Source organism: Nicotiana sylvestris, chromosome 3 (genome assembly GCF_000393655.2).
Source record: "Nicotiana sylvestris chromosome 3, ASM39365v2, whole genome shotgun sequence".
NCBI classification, from domain to species: Eukaryota; Viridiplantae; Streptophyta; class Magnoliopsida; order Solanales; family Solanaceae; genus Nicotiana; species Nicotiana sylvestris.
In genome coordinates this window covers 146609956-146631762 of record NC_091059.1, presented here as the reverse complement: position 1 = coordinate 146631762, position 21807 = coordinate 146609956, and positions in this window count along the sequence as shown.

Genomic DNA, 21807 nt, shown 5'->3' with positions numbered 1-21807 from the left:
CTCAGCTCTGCCTGTATCTGCACACATGGTGCAAGGAGAAATGTGAGTACTCCGACCCAGTGAGTAATAAAAATAAATAACGACTGAAAACATGAAATCTCATAACGGCACAATATAGTACTATCCCAAGCAGTAAAATCAGTTATATAGTAAAATAGTGAGTATTAGATAATTCTCCTTTTAAAACAGTAAAGACAAATAATTTCCACAGCAAGGATAAATCAAAAGCTTGCCCCTCGGGCTCAATATGTAAATCTCAGTATAGTATCAGCCCCTCAGGCTCACTCCCAACTCACCAGCACACAACATCAGCCCCATCGGGCTCACTCCCAACTCACCACACACAAGCAACGGCCTCTCGGGCCCACTCCCAACTCACTTGGGTACCCTGCGCTCACTGGGGGTGTGTACAAACTCCGGAGGGGCTCCTACAGCCCAAGCGCAATATCAATAGGCTTGAAAGCCTTCACACATCACACACGAGGCCTGAAAGCCTCCTCATATAACACTCGAGGCCTGAAAGCCTCCTCACATCACTCAACATATCCTCACGTATGGCCCTCGGCCTCAATCAGTCCAGAAAATAATCATAAGCCTCTTGGGCATCAGTAAAACAATAGTGCTCAGCTCAACAACATTATAAATATCATTAAATCTCGAGTTGAGTATAAATGTAGCTGAGTTCACAAAATAATATAATTCAATTGGACTGAGTTCAAATAATATTTCAATTCGTGAGGAAAATAGTGATGTAAATTCACAAAAGATTTCAGATAATTGGCACGAAGCCCAAATATGGCAATAAGCCCAATCATAGTGAAAAATAATAAATCTTTATCAATTACGCGGTAAAAATATCAACTGGGATGGACCAAGTCACAATCCCCAATAGTAAATGACCCCGCGCTCGTCATACAACGCGTGTCTCATCTCAACATAGCAGTATGTTGTGCAATCCGGGGTTTCAAACCCTCAGTGCATCATTTAAAATCATTACTCACCTCTAGACGGTCCAACGTCTACTCCGCTATGCCCTTGCCTCTCGAACTTACCTCTTCACGCGTCGAATCTGGTCAAAAGCACAACGAATACATTACAATAGGCTAAGAGAATATAACTCAATCGAAAAGACTCGAAAAATATCGAAATTCACGAAATTCGCAAAATCCGAGCCCCGGGCCCACTTCTCGAAAAATTACGAAAGTCACATCACCGGATTCCTCGTCTTGCCACGAGTCCGTACATATAAAATTTACCAAAATCGGAGTTCAAATGACTCCTCAAATCTTCAAATCTTATTTTCAAATCCCTAGGCCTAAATCTTCAATTTACTCCTCAAAAACATGTAATCTAGTCGGATTATTCGATGATAATTCAATATTATGGAGTAGAAATAATCACAAGTGACTTACCTCAAGATTTCCCAAGATTTCTTGCTAAAAATCGCCCAAAATCCGAGCTTGGAAGTCAAAAAAAATGACCAAACTTGGACTGCTGGACATTAAATCTGTCCAGAAATTTTCGGTACTGTTCACGCGGGGCACTGTTCATGCGCGTGAGGTCACTGTTCACTGTTCGCCCGCGCGGTTACTGTGCACGCGCGGGTACTGTTCACTGATGCAGAAAATACAGCAGCTTTTAAGAAATTTGCAGCACAGCCATTTTTCACTAAAATAGCTCTAACTCCATCATACGAACTCGGAATTAGACGATTCTTATTCTTTGGAGTCACAAATAATTATACGAACACAACACTTCAATCGAAACTCAATTCGGAGCTCGTTTGCCCAATTCAATACCCATTTTGCTCGTTAAACAATTAACTCACATTTCACGTCAAAAACTCAATCGCGACTTGATGAAATTAAACCAAAATTTCCAGATGAGTCCTATAATTCATGATTTAAATTCTGGAAGTCTCGAAATTAAATTTGGATCTCTAGAACTAAAAATGAACCTTTAGATCATTACATTTATGCTCAGAACGGCAAAAATCTTCCAAAAATGACCCGTTGGGCCTCCGAAACACGCTCGAGGCCCCCGGGACCCGACCAATAATACCAACCAGTCCCAAAATACATTACGGACTTACTCGAGGCCTCAAATCACATCAAACAACGCTAAAATCACGAATCAACCTCCAATTCAAGTTTTATGAACTTTAGAATTTCCAACTTCTATTTCCGATGCCGAAACCTATCAAATCACGTCCGATTGACTTCAAATTTTTCACACAAGTCCAAAATGACATAACGAAGCTACAGAAATTCTCGGAATTCCATTCCGACCGTCGGATCAAAATTTCACCTATCAACCGGAAATCGCCAAAATACTAACTTCGCCAAAATGAGCTAATTTCTTCACCGGACCTCCAAAATTAATTCCGATTGCACTCCTAGGCCTTAAATCATCCCCCAAAACTAACCGAATCATCAGAATTCAATTCCGAGCCCTCTAACTCACAAGTCAACGTCCGGTAGACTTTTCCAAACTAATTCTTCCTTAAAGAGACTAATTGTCCCATTTCATACCAAACTCGATCCGAATTGACTCAAATTCACCAAGTACACATATTAAAACATGAATAAACATTTAACGGGGAATACGGGACGAAAATACAGGAAACAATGGTTCGGGTCGTTACAGATTACAAAACTAAAACAAACGCTCGTCCTCAAGCGAGTTAAGAAACATACCTGGAGTTTCAAATAGGTGCGGGTACCTGCTCCGCATCTCCTGCTCGGTCTCCTAAGTAGCCTCCTCTACGGGCCGACCTTTCCACTGTACTTTCACTGATGCTATATCTTTTGATCTCAATTTTTGAACCTGTCGACTCAAAATAGCCACTGGCTCCACATTATAAGTCAAATTTTCATCTAACTGTACTGTACTGAAATCTAAAATATGAGACGGGTCCCTAATGTTCTTCCGGAGCATGGATACATGGAATACCGGATGAACACCCGACAATCTAGGCGGCAAAGCAAGCTCGTAAGCCACATCTCTAATCCTCCTAAGTACCTCAAATGGTCCAATAACCCGCAGAATCAACTTCCCTTTCTTTCCGAACCTCATAACACCCTTCATCGGCGAAACCTTCAGCAAAACCTTCTCGCCCTCCATAAATGACACATCTCGGACCTTCCGATCCGCATAACTCTTCTGACGCGACTGAGCTGTGCGAAGTCTTTCCTGAATCACCTTCACCTTTTCTAAGGCATCCTGGACCAAATCTGTCCCCAACAACCTAGCCTCACCGGGCTCAAACCAACCCACTGGAGTTCTACACCGCCTCCCATATAAGGCCTCATACGGTGCCATCTGAATACTGGACTGATAGCTGTTGTTGTAGGCAAACTCTGCAAGTGGTAAAAATTCAACCCAAGAACCTCCAAAATCAATCACGCAGGCACGCAACATATCCTCCAATATCTGAATAGTACGCTCGGACTGTCCGTCCGTCTGAGGATGAAATGCTGAACTCAACTCCACCTGAGTGCCCAACTCGTGCTGAAAAGTCCTCCAAAACTGAGAAGTGAACTGAGTACCTCTATCCGAAATAATAGTAACTGGAATACCATGCAACCGCACAATCTCCTGAATAAAAATCCTAGTCAGCCGCTCCGCAGAATATGTGGTACATACCGGAATGAAATGCGCTGACTTGGTCAGCCTATCCACAATGACCCAAATCGAATCAAAATTCTTCAAAGTCCGAGGAAGGCCACTCACGAAATCCATAGTAACTCTCTCCCATTTCCACTCAGGAATAATCATCTGCTGAAGCAAACCGCCCGGTCTCTGATGCTCATATTTCACCTGCTGACAGTTGAGACACCGAGCCACATATCCCACAATGTCTTTCCTCATTCTCCTCCACCAGTAATGCTGTCTCAAGTCCTGATACATCTTCGCAGCACCCGGATGGATGGAATACCGCGAACTGTGGGCCTCCTCAAGAATCAAATCTCTAAGCCCATCAACATCGGGCACACAAATACGGCCCTGCATCCTCAATACGCCATCATCACCTATAGTCACATCTTTGGCATTATCATGCTGAACTCTGTCCTTAAGGACAAGCAAATGCGGATCATCATACTGGTGCTCTCTGATGCGATCATATAAGGAAGATCGAGAAACCACACTAGCCAATACCCGGCTAGGCTCAGAAATATCTAACCGCACCAACTGATTGGCCAAGGTCTGAACATCAACTGCAAGAGGCCTCTCCCCAACTGGGATGTAAGCCAAACTCCCCATACTGACTGCATTTCGGCTCAACGCATCGGCCACTACATTGGCCTTTCCCGGATGATATAGAATGGTAATATCATAGTCTTTAAGTAACTCAAGCCATCTCCGCTGCCTCAAATTAAGATCTTTTTGTTTAAATAAATGCTGAAGACTGCGATGATCAGTGAATACCTCACAAGATACGCCATATAAATAGTGCCTCCAAATTTTTAAGGCATGAACTATAGCAGCCAACTCCAAATCATGAACAGGGTAGTTCTTCTCATGGGGCTTCAACTGACGAGAAGCATAAGCAATAACTCTACCCTCCTGCATTAGCACACAACCAATCCCAACTCTGGAAGCATCACAATATACCGTGTATGAACCTGTAGCTGATGGTAACACCAACACTGGAGCTGTAGTTAGAAGTGCCTTGAGCTTCTGAAAGCTCTCCTCATACTCGCCGGACCATACAAATGGGGCACCTTTCTGAGTCAACTTGGTCAAAGGCGATGCAATAGAAGAAAACCCCTGAATAAATCGGCGATAATAGCCTGCTAGCCTAAGAAAACTCTGAATCTCTGTGATTGAGGACGGTCTAGACCAACTCTGCACTGCTTCTATCTTCCTTGGATCAACCTGTATACCCTCGCTGGACACTATGTGTCCCAAAAATGCCACAGAACTTAGCCAAAATTCACATTTGGAGAATTTTGCATAAAGCTTCTCCTCTCTCAATCTCTACAACACTACACGCAAATGCTGGGCATGCTCCTCCTGGCTACGAGAGTACACTAGGATATCATCAATGAATACAATAACAAATGCATCCAGATAAGGCTGAAATACACTGTTCATCAAATGCATGAACGCTGCTGGGGCATTGGTCAGCCCGAAAGACATAACCAAAAATTCATAGTGACCATATCTAGTCCTGAAGGCAGTCTTGGGAATATCCGACTCCCTGATTTTCAACTGGTGATAGCCCGAACGGAGATCAATCTTAGAAAATACCCTCGCTCCCTGAAGCTGATCAAATAAGTCATCAATGCGAGGCAAAGGATACTTGTTCTTCACTGTTACCTTATTCAACTGCCTATAATCAATGCACATTCTCATTGTGCCATCTTTCTTCTTCACAAATAAAACAGGTGCACCCCACGGGGACACGCTAGGCCGAATGAACCCCTTATCTAGGAGTTCCTGAAGCTGCTCCTTCAATTCTTTCAGCTCTGCTGGTGCCATACGATATGGAGGAATATAAATGGGATGAGTGCCCGACACTAAGTCAATGCCAAAATCAATATCCCTGTCCGGCGGCATGCCCGGCAGGTCTGCAGGAAAAACATCGGGAAAATCCCTCACAACTGGGACAGAATCAATACTAGGAGTCTCAGCTCCAACATCCCTTACAAATGCTAGATATGAAAGGCAACCCTTTCCAACCATACGATGGGCCTTCAAGAAAGAGATCACTCTACTAGGGATATAATCAGTCACACCACACAACTCGATCTGCGGTACACCCGGCATAGCCAAAGTGACTATCTTAGCATGACAGTCTAGAATAGCACGACATGGAGATAGCCAATCCATGCCTAAAATAACATCAAAATCCACCATGCTCAATAGTAATAAATCAACTCGGGTCTCCAGACCCCCAATAATCACAACACATGACCTGTACACACGATCCACAATAATAGTATCTCCCACCGGGGTAGATACATGAATAGGAAAAGAAAAAAACTCTCGGGGCATACCCAAATAATGAGAAAAATATAAGGACACACAAGAATAGGTGGAACCGGGATCGAATAATACCGAGGCATCTCTGTGGCAGACTGGAACAATATAGCTCTTAACCGTGCAATCAACTTAATTAATAGCAAACTCCCCAACTTGGATCAAAGCCATATAACAAAACGCACTCAATAAATCATAACGCACATACTCTATTGTTGCTGTAATACCATAGTGAGATTGAACTCACTCCTTCATAAGCTTGTGGAAACACAAATCATCTGGAATTTTTGACTCTTCTGCAATTCTTGTATTCACTCACACAACAGTTAAGCCCACTCTCTAGGCAGCACAATTTAGATTTCAACGCATATTCTTCACTTGTAAATGAGATCTTCTAATAGACAACATAAGGATCACACCACCTTAGAACACTCCGCAGGAGATAACCCACCTGTTTTGCCTCCAATTAACATTTTGTATACCTTCCACTGTCATACACATTACACAGTCACTTAATCTTCCTGAGTTCAAACTCATACCGTAACATGAAATTTACTTCACTCTCAACTAGGAGTCTTGAAAAGATTCTTCACACGCCTATAATCCCAGAACTACACTTCCACTCACAATGGAAATCATACACTTAGTAGTCCATCTATCATCCAGCAAATCTTCCTCAACACTTCCAGGTCATATAGAAACATCACGCAGAATTAGCATATTCATCACATAGCTATCCAGCCGTCATTCCCACTATTAGGGACAATACTGAACATATAAGTTCAAAACACTTGCTCACACAATCAGCGCCTCGGTGCTCAAGCCATAGGCAAAAATCCGGCCTCAAGTCCTCCAGACTAGCCCAACATAAACTCACATAGATTGCACCTTGCCCCTCGATCGGGGGATCACAAGCCATCAAGGCACACTGATCTGAGCGCTCATACGCGCGTACGAACACCTGGAAGGAATTTCAAGAGTTACTTTTCAAGCTGACTCAAGGACGCACGATAAGAATTCAAGAATGAGAAGTTTTTCCTAAAGGTTCTGCAGCCTCTCGAGGATAAATACAAACGTCTCTGTACCGATCCGCGAAACTCTAGTAAACCTGCTCATGACTCGTAAGACCTAAGTAACCTAGGATCTGATACCAACTTGTCACGACCCAAAATCCCAACCCGGTCGTGATGGCGCCTCTCGTGAGGACAAGGCTAGCCAATCAACAAGACAGTACATCTCTTTATAATTACTTAGCAGGAATAAGTCTAAATCATGGGCAATATAATCATAAATACGAAATAAACATGATAGAACAAGGAAAACCCTCCCAACTCAGCCCAAAATCGGGGTGTCACAAGTCATGAGCTACTACAGAGTTTACTAATATTTTACAAAGTCTGGAATTATCATAAATAACAAAGATAATGGAGAAAACGGGGCTGCGGACGTCAACAGCTACCTCGTTACTCCTAGTCACCGCCTGGTCTGGAAAGAATCAGCGCTCAGGAGCGAACTCAGCTCTGCCTGTATCTGCACACATGGTGCAGGGAGTAATGTGAGTACTCCGACCCAGTGAGTAATAAAAATAAATAACGACTGAAAACATGAAATCTCATAACGGCACAATATAGCGCTATCCCAAGCAGTAAAATCAGTTATACAGTAAAATAGTGAGTATCAGATAATTCTTCTTTTAAAACAGTAAAGACAAATAATTTCCACAGTAAGGATAAATCAAAAGCTTGCCCCTCGGGCTCAATATGTAAATCTCAGTATAGTATCAGCCCCTCGGGCTCACTCCCAACTCACCAGCACACAACATCAGCCCCTCGGGCTCACTCCCAACTCACCACACACAAGCAACGGCCTCTCGGGCCCACTCCCAACTCACCTGGGTACCCTGCGCTCACTGGGGGTGTGTACAGACTCCGGAGGGGCTCCTACAGCCCAAGCGCAATATCAATAGGCCTGAAAGCCTTCACACATCACACACGAGGCCTGAAAGCCTCCTCATATAACACTCGAGGCCTGAAAGCCTCCTCACATCACTCAACATATCCTCACGTATGGCCCTCGGCCTCAATCAGTCCAGAAAATAATCATAAGCCTCTTGGGCATCAGTAAAACAATAGTGCTCAGCTCAACAGCATTATAAATATCATTAAATCTCGAGTTGAGTATAAATGTAGCTGAGTTCACAAAATAATATAATTCAATTGGACTGAGTTCAAATAATATTTCAATTCGTGAGGAAAATAGTGATGTAAATTCACAAAAGATTTCAGATAATTGGCACGAAGCCCAAATATGGCAATAAGCCCAATCATAGTGAAAAACAATAAATCTTTATCAATTACGCGGTAAAAATATCAACTGGGATGGACCAAGTCACAATCCCCAATAGTAAATGACCCCGCGCTCGTCATACAACGCGTGTCTCATCTCAACATAGCAGTATGTTGTGCAATCCGGGGTTTCAAACCCTCAGTGCATCATTTAAAATCATTACTCATCTCAAGACGGTCCAACGTCTACTCCGCTATGCCCTTGCCTCTCGAACTTACCTCTTCGCGCGTCGAATCTGGTCAAAAGCACAACGAATATATTACAATAGGCTAAGGGAATATAACCCAATCGAAAAGACTCGAAAAATATCGAAATTCACGAAATTCGCAAAACCCGAGCCCCGGGCCCACTTCTAGAAAAATTACGAAAGTCATATCACCAGATTCCTCGTATCGCCACGAGTCCGTACATATAAAATTTACCAAAATCGGAGTTCAAATGGCCCCTTAAATCTTCAAATCTTATTTTCAAATCCCTAGGCCTAAATCTTCAATTTACTCCTCAAAAACATGTAATCTAGTCGGATTATTCGATGATAATTCAATATTATGGAGTAGAAATAATCACAAGTGACTTACCTCAAGATTTTCCAAGATTTCTTGCTAAAAATCGCCCAAAATCCGAGCTTGGAAGTAAAAAAAATGATCAAACTCGGACTGCTGGACATTAAATCTGTCCAGAAATTTTCGGTACTGTTCATGCAGGGGCACTGTTCATGCGCGTGAGGTCACTGTTCACTGTTCACCCGCGCTGTTACTGTTTATGCGCGGGTACTGTTCACTGCTGCAGAAAATACAGCAGCTTTTAAGAAATTTGCAGCACAACCATTATTAACTAAAATGGCTCTAACTCCATCATACAAACTTGGAATTAGACGATTATTGTTCCTATGAGTCAAAAATAATAATACGAACACAACCCTTCAATCGAAACTCAATTCGGAGCTCGTTTGCCCAGTTCAATACCCATTTCGCTCGTTAAATAATTAACTCACATTTCACGTCAAAAACTCAATCGCGACTTGATGAAATTAAACCAAAATTTCTAAATCAGTCCTATAATTCATGATTTAAATTTTGGAAGTCTCGAAATCAAATTTGGATCTCTAGAACTAAAAATGAACCTTTAGATCATTACATATATGCTCAAAACGGCAAAAATCTTCCAAAAATGACCCGTTGGGCATCCGAAACACACCCGAGACCCCCGGGACCCCGACCAATAATACCAACCAGTCCCAAAATACATTACGGACTTGCTTGAGGCCTCAAATCACATCAAACAACGCTAAAATCATGAATCAACCTCCAATCCAAGTTTTATGAACTTTAGAATTTCCAACTTCTATTTCTGATGCCGAAACCTATCAAATCACGTCCGATTGACTTCAAATTTTGCACACAAGTCCAAAATGACATAATGAAGCTACAAAAATTCTCGGAATTCCATTCCGACCGTCGGATCAAAATTTCACCTATCAACCGGAAATCGCCAAAATACTAACTTCGTCAAAATGAGCTAATTTCTTCACCGGACCTCCAAAATTAATTCCGATTGCGCCCCTAGGCCTTAAATCATCCCCCTAAACTAACCGAATCATCGGAATTCAATTCCGAGCCCTCTAACTCACAAGTCAACGTCCTGTTGACTTTTCCAAACTAATTCTTCCTTAAAGAGACTAATTGTCCCATTTCATACCAAACTCGATCCGAATTGACTCAAATTCACCAAGTACACATATTGAAACATGAATAAGCATTTAACGGGGAATACGGGACGAAAATACAGGAAACGACGGTTCGGGTCGTTACAGATTACAATCTGATCAATGCCAAGTTTACGTGCCAGTTCTAAACCTGCAATCACAACTTCATACTCTGCCTCATTGTTAGTTATAGGATGACATTTTATGGCTTGTCGAATGATTTCTCCCGTAGGTGGTACCAAAACAATTCCTAAACCTGCCCCCTTCATATTAGATGAGCCATCAGTATATAAGGTCCAAATTCCCGGATTAGACCCATTGAACACTTGTAGTTCCTTTTCAGCTTCTAGTTGTATCGCATGACTAAAATTAGCCAAAAAATCTGCTAACACCTGAGATTTTATTGCGATTCTAGGTTGATATGTGATGTCGTATTCACTATATTCTATAGCCCACTTAGCTAACCTACCTGATAACTCATGTTTGTGTAATATATTACGCAATATATAAGCAGTTACTACGGAAATAGGGTGGTATTGAAAATAAGGCCTTAGTTTTCTAGATGCCATGATTAGTGCAAGTGCAAGCTTTTCTAATTGAGGATACCGCGTCTCCGCATCTAATAATGATTTGCTAACATAATAAATTGGAGACTGTTTACTTTGGTCTTCACGAACTAAAACAACACTTACCGCTACTTCTGAAATAGCTAGATAGATAAGTTTCTTTTCCCCATCCTTCGGTTTTGCGAGCAACGGTGGATTTGACAAGTATGCCTTCAGGTTTTTGAGCGCTTGTTGACACTCCTCGGACCATTCGAACTGGTCTTACTTTTTAAGAGCCAAAAAGAATTTAAAACATTTTTCTGATGACTTGGAAATAAATCTTCCCAACACTGCAATTCTTCCCGTTAGTCTCTGCACCTCTTTTTTATTTTTAAGCATGTCAGGAATTTCTTCAGTGGCTTTAATCTGCGCGGTATTTACTTCAATACCACGGTTAGAAACAAGAAAACCCAAAAACTTACCTGATGAAATGCCGAATGCACATTTTTTGGGATTTAGCTTCATATTGAATTTTCGTAAAATCTGAAATATATCAGACAAGTGCGATATATGATCCCCTGATTGTTGAGATTTAACAAGCATATCATCTATGTAGACTTCCATAGTTTTTTCTAAATGTTCTTGGAACATTTTGGTCACCAATCTTTGATACGTGGCACCGACGTTTTTGAGACCAAAGTGCATTACTTTATAACAGTAAGTCCCCCTGTCTGTTATAAATGAAGTTTTTTATTCATCTAGGGGATCCATTTTGATCTGATTATACCCTCAATACGCATCTAAAAAGCTTAACAATTCATGTCCTGCAGTAGCATCAATCAGTTGATCTATATGTGGTAATAAAAAAGAATCTTTAGGACAAGCTTTGTTAAGGTCGGTGTAATCTACAAAAACTCGCCATTTGCCATTCTTTTTCGGTACTACTACAATATTGGCTAACCAATTAGGATACTTTACCTCGCGGATAGACCCAATTTTTAATAGTTTTTGAACCTCATCTTGAATCACCTAATTTTTGAAAGTCCCCTACATTCTCTTCTTTTGTTTGACAGGTGGATACGATAGGTCTTCATTTAACTTGTGAGTCATTACTTCTGGGGGTATTCCTATCATACAGAATGGGACCAGACAAAACAATCCACGTTAGTTTTTAAAAATTCAATCAACTTACCTTTCATGTCATGGCTTAAGTTGGCCCCAATATAGACTTTCCTTTTAGACCGTTGTGACAATAACTCTACAGCCTCCAGTTCTTCAATCGTTGTTTTGATATTTTCATTTTCTTCTGGATCTTGAATGAAATCGGGCCTTGAGTCCACATCTGTTCGCCCTTGTACAGTTGAGGCTTGTGTCGTAGTATCCTCAACTGGATTCTGTAATTGCTACTATATCTACTACAGAGTTAATGCTCCTGGATGTTTGTTGATCCCTACGGATTTGACGTATTCCCAATGGTGATGGAAATTTAATAACTTGATGTAAGGTAGACGGAACAACATCCATCTCGTGGATCCACGGTCTCCCGAGAATCATATTGTAAGTCATTTCCATCTCTACCACCTGAAATTTTGTATCTTTGACAACCCCTTCTACGAATGTTGTAAGTGTTACCTCCCCTTTTTTCACAACACTTGAATTGTCGAATCCAGACAAAGTATGTGCCTTAGGTACTAGCTTATCTTCAGCTTGCATCTCGTTTAGTACTCTTAGCAAAATAATGTTCACGGAACTACCTGGATCAATCAAAACTCGTTTCACATTAGTATCATGTACAAGTAGAGATATTACCAGCGCATCATTATGTGGAGTTAGCACGCCATCCACATCTGCATCATCAAATGTAATACTTTTTTCCTCCAAAACATGTTGGACCTGCTTCCCATAGGTAATTGTAACTTTGAAAACTTTATTGTCGTTGTATTTGTCATGCCGTTGATTTCTTCGCCCCCGCTTATAACATTAATGGTTCTTTTGGGAGAAGGAGGTTTAGGAGGCTCCTGCCTGCTTTTCATGTATGCTTGCTTACCTTTTTCACTAAATAATTCGGTAAGATACCCTTGCTTTAATAGGTGGTCGACTTCTCCTTGTAACAATCTACAATCTGTTGTTTTATGACCATGATCGTTGTGGAATTCGCACCAGTGATTAGGATTACATCTGTTTGGATTTGATCTCATTTTTTTTGGCCACCGCACCTTATCACCCATGCTTCTTAATATGGCTACTAACTCTGAAGTGCTGACATTAAAATTGTAACCGCCAAATCTTGCCTTCAAGTTCCTATCATCATCTTGTGTCTCTCGTGTGTTTCGATCGTTTCCAAACCTTGATGATGAACCCGACTCTCTATTCCTCGATCTATGATCATACCTTGAATTGTCCTGCTTTGATCGTGAGTCTTTTCCTGCTGGGCCCATGTATGGTTCATATTTATATTTACCAGACCTTTTTTTGGTTTCTGTACGTCTCGAACTCGCCTTCTCCTCTTTCTGAGATCGGGAGATATTGTCTTCTTCTATCCTTAGCTTCGTGTTGTATCTGTTGTAAACATCATTCCAGGTTGTTGCTGGAATTCATGCAGACTTTTCTTGAGTTGTCTCGTGGCTTCTAAGCTTTTCTCATTCAAATTACTGGCAAAAGCCATAGCTGCCCAGTTATTAGGTACGCATGGTAACGTCATTCTTTCATGCTGGAACCTATCCACGAACTCTCTAAGCAGCTCTGAATCTCCTTGCTTGATTTTGAAAATATCTTCCATTCTTTTTTCAACTTTTTGAGCTCCCGAATGCGCTTTGATAAATGAATCTGCAAACTGAGCAAAAGAATTTATAGAATTTTCGGGTAAGAGAGAATACCATGTTAATGCTCCCTTGGTGAGTGTTTCACCGAATTTCTTGACCAATACCGATTCAATTTCTTGTTTGGTTAAATCGTTGCCTTTCACTCACATGGTCTCGTGGATCAGTTGTGCCATCATACTTTGGGATATCAGGCATCTTGAACTTCTTTGGGATCGGCACCGGACCAGCACTAGGCTTTCATGGTTGTTGTGAATATTTATCCATGTCTATTCCTTTGATTATAGGTGGTACTCCAGGTATTTGCTCTATGCGATCGCTTTGCTCCTTGAGCTGCTTCTGCAAGGTTAGAATTAAATTTTGTAAATCAGAATTAACTATGTACCTGGTTCGCCATCACGAGACTCGCTAGGAGTTCCACCAGTGCCTGAATTAACGAGTTCAGAACGTGGGTTTTCCAAAGTATTATGATTCAGAGTTGGTGTTGGTGGCGCAACTAGTAACTGGATGGTAAAAGCCTGGAGAGCATTACTGACTTGCTGAGTGATTAGATTCTTCAGAGCATCATCGAGTGCTTGTTCGTTCGCAACTCCAGCATTTTGATTCGCCTCAAATCCGTTTTGGTTCGCAACCCCGTTATTTGTTTCAGAGCCATCTGAAGTTTCCTCTCGTGACTGTCGTTGTGAATCGCGCGGTGAAGGAAGTGGGGTCCTGTCATTTGCATCATTCTCCTGATGTTGAGGATATTGGAGTGGTAAATTGTGTTGGTTATTGTCGTTGACATTCGACATGATCAGTTTTTTGATGAAGGATTTGACTAAGAAAGTAAATGATTATCAGATTCCCGGTAATGGAACCAATTTGTTTAACCAAAAATTGGATTTTGCTCAAAGCTTATTTTAGAAGAACTCGGATTACTGATAATCGAATAGAAATAAGAATAATTGACAAATAATAACAGAATATAATGCAAAGTAAATCAATGTATTTCAATAGTATTTTGTGTCCTTACAAATGATCAGTCTTCTCCTTTTATAGCTATCTCTAGGTAATACGTTTTGTTTCTACCATTATAGAGCCATTAATGACAATTAATGGCATTTAATGTAAGGTTATAATTGGTAATCATATTTGATTCAATACAGATTCCCTAACGTTTTCTGTATTTAATGCCCGGTAATATGTATCTATACCTTATTTACTATCAGATTCATTCTCTTCAATCATAAAGAGGTTCGAGCGTCTATCTTTCTTATTTTTCTTGAATATCTGCTTGTGCCTGTTGAAGCTCGTGCCTCTTTGATTATTCTTTGCCAACTATCATCCTTTGACTGATCCACGCGTCATGACGTGTCATCTTGCAATAAATTCTATATATGAACTTAACTTTTGCCAATACACATGGAGATCTATTATATTCTATACTCACGACACGAGACGCCACATACATAATTTACAGAACTTCTCTCTTTCTTCTCATTTGGTTTAGAAAAGTTCTTGTTCTTGACCATTGATGTTACTCTGGTGGAAATCAAATGATCATAGCAACAGAATGATTTTTGGCGTCGCATAGCCATTCTAATGGGTAGACTAAGGTGAGATGGTTGTAGTAATTCTTAAATAAACATCTTAAATAATATAGATATTGATATAGATATAGATATTGATATAGACATGAATAGATTTGCCTAGGTATTTGTCTTATTTATTTGATTTGCATACAAGAAGTATTAATTTTGAAAGTGGGTCTCGATGTCTAGCTTCTGTATACTATTGCATGAAATTTGTTGAAGTAGATGAGATCAGGACCAGTAGTAGTTTTATGTAAATTTTAACAAGTGTTCAAATAAATTTTGATGGATTACATGAAAGGTACTGTTTTTTATCGTACGCATGAGTCTTTAGTTGTAATTTTCACAATGTGCAGACGATATTGTCTCATGCCTTTCTAAAGAATAGTTAATGGCAATTATGTGTTCTCTTGTACCTAAAGCGTCCTTATTTTTATTTTTTTAATTTCAATGTGGTTTTCGTTTTTTGTAATAGTTATTTTGGTTGTCTTTCTCGATCTCTCTAACCATATATATATATATATATATATATATATATATATATATATATATATATATATATATATATATATATATATCATCATGTGCTTCGTAATTCTTTGAGCTTTCAAAATGACTTTATTTGGGATCAGATCGACGATATCAGTTTTAACATTTTCTGCATTCATTTTTGGTTTTATACTTATTCATTTGGTTGAAAGCAGATACTACATTGTTCTACTTGGAATTAAAAATCAGTGTTTGAAATAATAGCAGGAATCACATCATATTATCAATATACATTTGCCGCTAATGAAAGTTCTATTAAATATTAAATTAAACGTTCTCGCTCATTGTATACGTGCTTTGTTGTATCAGTCTAAAGTTGGATGTGAAATTTGATAGTATTTCATATAAGCTTAATATCACATATTAACAACAACAAACAACGACGACTCGGTGAAATCCCAACTAGTGGGGTCTGGGAAGGATAGTGTGTATGCAGACCTTACCCCTACCCCGAGAGGTAGAGGCTGTTTCCGAAAGACTCCGGCTCAAGAAGACGAAAAGAGGCAATATATCAGTAGCATCAATAAAAATCATAGAAAAAATAACAGCATCACAAGAACCAGAAAATAGATGAAAAGCAAGATAATGACTAGTAGATAAAGCGTGGCACTAAGAGGAACGAAAGAGTAGTGGGAACTCAACACTAACCACTAGCAATCTAAGACTAAATTCTAACAGACTAGCCTCACTCTGGTGCGCCGTAGAAATATGCACCAGTAACTCCTAACCTACAACTTTAATGCTCGACCTCCTCAACTTTCTGCCTAGGGCCATGTCCTCGGTAATCTGAAGCCACGTCATGTCCTGCCAGATCACCTCTCCGAAATACTTCTTAGGTCGCCCTCTACATCTCTTCGTACCAACCAAATCCAGCCGCTCACACCTCCTCACTGGGGCATCTGGGATTCTCCTCTGAACGTGCCCGAACCATCAGATGCTTCCCGCAGCTTGTCATCCATGGGGGCTACGCCCACCTTCTCCCGAATATCTTCATTCCTAATCTTATCTATCTTAGTGTGCCCGCACATCTACCTCAACATCCCGATCTCTATTACTTTCATTTTCTGTATATGTGAGTTCTTAACTGGCCAACACCCAGCCACATACAATATGGCTGATTTAACCACCGCTCTATAAAGCTTACTTTTGAGTATAGGTGACACTTTCTTGTCGCACAGGACTCGAGATGCTAACCTTCACTTCATCCACCCCACCCCTATATGGTGTGTGACATCCTCGTCAATCTCCCTATTTCCTTGTATGACCGACCTTGAAACTGCCCCCTTAGGTATGACCTGAGAGTCTCGATGTTGAACTTGCACTCTAGGTATTCCGTCTTAGTCTTGCTCAACTTGAAACCCTTAGACTCAAGGGCTTGTCTCCAAACCTCCAGCCTCTCGTTGACGCCGTCTCGCGTCTCATCAATCAGAACTATGTCGTCACTAAATAACATACACCATGGCACTTTTCCTTGAATAGGGGTGACAAAATGATTAAAAAAAATAGTTAACCACCCATATTATCCACTAAAAATTGGTTGGATAATAAACTTTTTAAAAATGGGTCAAATATGGATAAGAACCATATTATCCATTTAGAAAATGGATAATCAATGAGTAACCAATGGGTCTAACTTTTATTTTTGTAAAGCCTCAAATTGGGTTCCTCAAGTTAGGAGGACTAAAAATTCTCGCAAAAGTGATCATATGCAAGAATTCATGGATAATATAATTACCCATATTATCCGCCGGTTAATCCGTATTAAATATGGGTCAGATCGGATAATTGATCCGTTTTTTCATTACCCGCTTTTAACCCGAACCATATCCGATCCGCCCCGCCCGTTTGCCACTCTTACCCTTGAATATGGTGTGTCAGTGCATCCATCACCAGAGCAAATAGGAATGGGTTGAGTGCAGACTTTGGTGCAATGACTGCAATCCCATAACAACCGGAAAATGCTCTGACTTGCCTCCCACTGTCCTAACCCGAGTCTTAGCTCCATCATACATGTACTTGATCACCCTAATGTAAGAAACTGGTACACATTTTGCCTCAATGCATCTCCATAGAACCTCCCTAGGAATCTTGTCATACGCTTTCTCCAAATCAACTATGTGCAGATCCTTCTTCCTATCATTGTACTGTTCCACCAACCTCCTAATAAGGTGGATAGCTTCCGTGGCAGAATGCCTCGGTATGAACCCGAACTAGTTGTCTGAAATAGACATTGTCCTTATCACCCTCATTCCTACCACCCTCTCCCAAACTTTCATGGTATGGCTCAGTAATTTGATACCCCTATAGTTGTTACAACTCTGGATATCACCTTTGTTCTTGTACAACGGAACCACCGTGCTCCACCTCCACTCCTCTGACATCCCCTTCGTCCTGAAAATAACATTAAACAACCCAGTAGCCACTTCAATCCTGCTCTACCCGTACAGCTCTAAAAGTCAACCGGAATTTTGTGTGGCCTAGTAGTTCTGCCCTTACTCATCTTACGTAGCCTTCACGACCTCCTCAACCTTAATGCGCCTACAATACCTAAAGTCACGTTGACACTCGAAATGGCCCAATTCACCTAGCACAATATCCCGATCCCCTTCTTCATTCAGAAGTTTATGAAAGTAGGTCTGCCATCTTCGTTTAATCTGGTTCTCCCCCATCAAAACTCTACCATCATCGTCTTTGATGCACCTCACTTGGTCCAGATCCCGAGCCTTCCTCTCTTTGACCTTGGCCACATATTAACGATTTGAAATTTTTAACTTTTTAGTTTAGCTCTTCCCACTTTTATAATAATATAGATAGATACTTATTATCCTTCAAAAGTTTTAATATAATTAAATAATTATTCTCTTTAGATACTATTTTTGTATATGTTCAATAGGAGTCTATGATATTTTTCTAAAAGTTCTATTGGTATGGAGGTACAAAATTGATTTGCAAGGTCTCCCCCTAGTTTTGGAACGTGACACTTTTTGTATCTTATCTATATCTATATCTATTCTATATATCTATATTTATACTATATTAAAAGCACGAAGGCCCTTAGCGAAATGTCGTTCGCCTTTTTTACCCTCTAAAATTTGATTTCGTACTAGACAAATTAATTATTTCATTATTTCTCCTAATTTTTTTAGGATTTTAAAATCACCTAAGATTTTTTATATCTTTCCTTAATTCTTTTTTGAAGTTTATATGTAAAAAGTCATAATATTTGGCAACATATAACACATTACTTATCAAACCTCACGTGAGTAATTTTCCATCCAAAGAAAAGCTATATTTCCATTGTTAGATATCCTTCGACAAATATAAGAAGTATAAAAAGAAATCAAGAAAATTAATTTTACACTCAAAATAATTATTTAATTATTTTTCTAACTTTTAGGATGTTAAAATTAGTTGAAATTTTACTTATTATATTTTTTTTATTTGAACTATGTAAAAGTCTTAATATATAGAATTATATGATGTGTAATATATTTATTAAATCAAAACTAACGTGAGTATTTGCCATTCAAAGCAAAGCTAAACTTCCATTGTGATATCCTTCTATTGTGATATTACCATGGTTTCAGCTATCGTTTCTCTTTTACTATAATTCAAGGGTCTAAAAAAATAACTTTATCAATTAAAATTTGAATGATTATAATAAAATAACAATAAACATTGGTTTTCTACCTTATTTTTTTGTGACCTTTATTTTATATGACCATTCGATTAAAATTTTCGTATGATAACCTACATACGAAGTCTTTTTTTTTTGTTTTTCTTTTTATAACCATTCTAATAAATGACAGCTTCATATATTTACATTATTTTTTATAAAGTATTAACTCTAATATTATAGTATTTTTTTAATATTTTATATTATTATTTATTTATCGAGCAGCGGGCTAAAAATGATCAATGTTCAACATATTTAAGAACTTATACTTTTTATTTTATTTTATTCAATAACTCACATTATTTAATATTTTTCGTATTTTAAAAAAATTATATATTCATTGATATAGGGTACACGCGCAAAGCGCGTACCCTAATACTAGTACTATATTAAAAGCACGAAGGCCCTTAGCGAAATGTCGTTCGCCTTTTTTACCCTTTAAAAAATAGAGTTTACACTAGATAAAATAGTCATTTAATTATTTTTCTAATATTTAGGACATAAAAATTCATTAAAATTTTGTTATATCTTTTCTTAGTTAAATTAGGTACCTAAAATTTAGGACTTTAAAATTGTACCTTAAATAAATGTGTAAAGAGTCTTTATTTGGACGATACTATAAAATTTGTTGACGTTTGTTTGAAATAACTTTTACGTGGCAATTGGAAATTGACATCCTAATAGTTTTCTAATTGTATTCACGATGAACAAAATAATTTTTTAACATCAATGAGTAATTTTGTTGAAGAACAAATTTACTTCACTTAATATTTGCAACAAATTATATTATTTATTATAATTACGTGATAAATAATGTGAGACTAAAATTAAAAACTATTAATATATAGTATTATTTTTAAATAATTAAAAGGTCGGTCGATTTTGCATTTAAGTTTCATACTTTTATAATAGTCTAGATTAATTGAAGAAGATAAAATTAAAAGAAAAGAGAAACAAAATTATCATTTAATTAGTTTTTTTTTAATATTTAGAACATTAAAATTAACTAAAGTTTTGACTATTTTATCTTTTCTATTTGAACTATATAAAAACTCTTAATATTAGGAATGTAGTTACAGTGAAATTACTTATATAAGTCGGATAAATTATTTTTCATAAGAATTTATAATTTTACGGATTGTTATTTCACCCAGAATAATAATAATCTAGGTGATATTAGAAATCTTCCACTTCAAGATACCAAGAGACGAACTAGCCCGTTTGGCCAAGCTGCAAAAATCAGCTTATTTTGAGAAGTGTTTTTCTCAAAAGTACTTTTGGTGAGAAACAGTTTGTGTTTGGCTAATTAAATTGAAAAGTACTTCTGAGCAGCAATTAGTGTTTGGTCAAGCTTTAAAAAACTGCTTCTAAGTGTATTTTTATCAAAAGTGTTTTTCAAAAAAGTACTTTTGGAGAGAAACTACTTTTCGTGTTTCTCCAAAACTGCTTCTGCTTCTCGCTAAAAGCACTTTTTTTTCCTTTCAAAAGCTTGGTCAAACACCTTAATTTTAGGAAAAAAAGTACTTTTGACCCAAAAAGGTATTTTTGCCTCAAAAAAAGCTTGGCCAAACAGGTTAGAAAACGTAAAGCAAATTGTACAAAATCACATTCAAGAGCTCACAATTATTTTCAGATTGCTAAAATTTTAAAGGTTTAAAGTTGGTAATGTTAAAATATTAGCTATGTCAAGCTATTCTTTTATAAGAAAATGTTAATAAATAATTTTCAAGTGTTGTCATAGAGTCTCGTGGTCGCTCATAGTGTTGATAAATCTATTTACCAGATAGATCTTACATGTCATTATAAACAAATATCAAATTACGGATATGCGACTAGCTGATATTACCCATCACTATTGAGAAAAATGAAGTACCAATCTTTATTAGTATATATAATCTCTTTATCATAATAATGATTAAATCTACCTAGAAAGGATGGCACGAGAACTTAAATTTATCCCTAATGAAAGTCCAAAATAAGGTATTTGTAGAGCATTAATCTTCTTTTATTAAGTTGGATAAATGTGATTAACGTTCATTATTTTTTTTAAGGAATTTGAATTTTTTTAAATTTTATATTAAATAATTCAGATACTTTTGTAAATAATATCTATGTAATTGTTATAATATATAATTGATTGACATAAAATACACGCGCAACGCGCGTACTTTAAGACTAATATATATATATAACATAGTACATGAAGGTAATATGTTGGCACCCTACCCATTTTATCTTTTCCTTAAATACCCTTAATAGTTTATTCCAACACATTTAATAGGGGAGACATTTTGGTCTTTTCACAAAAATATTAGATCCAACACCCATTCTCCATGTTCCTCTCTCCCCGTCTCTCTTTCCTCTGTAATCATGATTCACCTATTGTCGTTTTAATAGGAAAAAGTGGAAGCTTAATTAATTTTATGAGTTAGCTTAGCAAAAAGAAAAACAAAAGCTAATTGAACCAATACTACCAAGAAATTCGATTTCTTCAGGTCTAAGAAGCTTGAGTTTCAACTGCAATTTCAGTCTTGGTACACCTCAAATCAGTTGCCAAAACTGCCCAAACTTCGAATTCAAGTTTGCAAAACAGTTTCCAACAATTGAAGAT